Here is a 1,943-nt window from a genome sequence, read left to right as displayed (position 1 = left end):
TTGCTCCCAGGAAAAGAACCGTGTGAGGAGGCCCCGGGGCGTTACAGCCTTAACTTCCAAGGGGACAAATCCTCCTCACTTTAACACTCCTCAGCAGAACATCAATTGGGCCCGGATGTTCCTTGGGCAACACAAGAGAACGAGAACTGGATAGTTTTTTAATCTGCTTAAGCAGGCTGGCTCACAAAACACTGCCACGGCTTGGCCGGAAACACAGGATAAAGAAGACACAACGTTGAGCTCTTTCTGAATCATAGGCAGAATGCAGAATGTACTTCGGCCAGTGATAGGGTGCCCAGATGTCCGGCTTTGGGCTGGACGATCTGGATTCCCATTGCAATGTCAGCCAGACACCTATTTGTCCTCTTTTATGTGGCACAAGATTTGTTTTTACATTTTACTGGGCTGCAGCACAATATCCAATCATAGAATGTAAAAAAAAAAAAATGCAACGACTATCTGGTCTAAATAATAATTAGCTAAGAGTGGTGCTGTGTCAGATAAATATTACACATTGACAGAAAGTTAGCATCAAGCCAAAATGCATGACCTCTTTTAACTCTGAATGGACGAAAAAAATGAATTTATAATTAAAAGTAGTGGAGACTCATTTCATTGCTTCTCCCCACTTTGTCGATACGATGTGGATGTAAGAAGTTGAGGGAAAGCTGCAATTGAACGGCATGCAAGAAAGGATTAACATAAAGGTACTAAAAGTATGGCAGGTACCTCATTAATTAGGGCTTTTTTCATGAAGTTTTGTGGCCCCTGTATGCTAAAACAACTTAAGCAGAGCTGTATAAGTTGGACCATACTATAAAACATCACCAGTCCTACAGAAGTGTAGAATGTGGTGTGAAGGTGGACCAGGGGATTTTTAGTGAATCACACACAGCTAAAGGGATGACCATGGTCTACTGCACACAGACACTAAGGAAAGGTAATAATAATAATAATAATAATGAATTTTATTTATAACGCACTTTACATTTGACTTCAATTCTCAAAGTGCTACATTAAAAAAAAAAAAAGGGAAAATTAAAACCAGTTTAAAAGACATTAAAACATTAAAAACAGAGTAAAAAGACAATCATTAAAATCAATACATTAAAAGGCATACGTAGCCTATTAAAAAAATCCAAAATCAACAATTGTAGGCATTTCTAAAAAGTAAAGTTTTCAATCCTTTCTTAAAACAATCCACTGTCTGTGGGGCCCTAAGGTGGTCTGGGAGGGCATTCCACAGACGGGGAGCTGCGGCTTTGAAGGCCCTGTCGCCCATTGTTTTTAGCCGTGTCCTGGGTGGGGCCAGACGGTGCTGTTGGCCTGACCGGGTCCGGGAAGAGGTGTGTGGTGTGAGCAGTTCAGTGAGATAGGTGGGGGCCGCACCGTGCACACAGTGATGGGTGTGCAGAAGAATCTTGTATTCTATACGGGCGTGAATAGGGAGCCAGTGTAAAGTGTGAAGGATGGGAGTGATGTGCTGGTGTTTCCTCACCCTCATCAGGACCCTGGCAGCAATGTTCTGTACGTACTGGAGCTTCTGAAGGCTCCTGCCAGAGATCCCGATGACATAGACAAAGGACAAAGGCGTGGACGAGCTTCTCTGCAGCAGGGAGGGATAGGGAGGGGCGGAGTTTGGAAATATTACGGAGGTGAAAGAAGGACGTTTTGCAAATGGAGGTGACATGATTGTCAAAGGAGAGGTGGGGGTCAAGCTTGGCCCCAAGGCTTGTAACAGAGGGAGACAGGGGAATGGTATGACCACAGAATGAAACAGAGGTGAGAGGAAAGGAACGGAGTTGATGAGGAGTACCAGTTTGGATGGCCTCTGTTTTTGAGGCATTAAGCTGCAAGAAGTTTTGACTCATCCACGCCTTTATATCCTCCTTGCAGGAGCTGAGGCAGGTGACAGAGTTGGCGGGGGAGCTGGGAGGAGTCAT

The 1,943-nt window shown here is 44.4% G+C and overlaps 1 pseudogene; it reads right to left on the bottom strand.

Moving 5' to 3' along the window:
- LOC107091003 overlaps nt 1–1,943 on the bottom strand; it is a 12,414-nt pseudogene extending 10,471 nt beyond the window's left edge.

Source organism: Cyprinodon variegatus, unplaced genomic scaffold (assembly GCF_000732505.1).
Source record: "Cyprinodon variegatus isolate N-32 unplaced genomic scaffold, C_variegatus-1.0 Scaffold320, whole genome shotgun sequence".
NCBI classification, from domain to species: domain Eukaryota; kingdom Metazoa; phylum Chordata; class Actinopteri; order Cyprinodontiformes; family Cyprinodontidae; genus Cyprinodon; species Cyprinodon variegatus.
The sequence above is the reverse complement of the archived record's forward strand: the minus strand, read 5'-3'. Positions and strand labels throughout refer to the sequence as shown.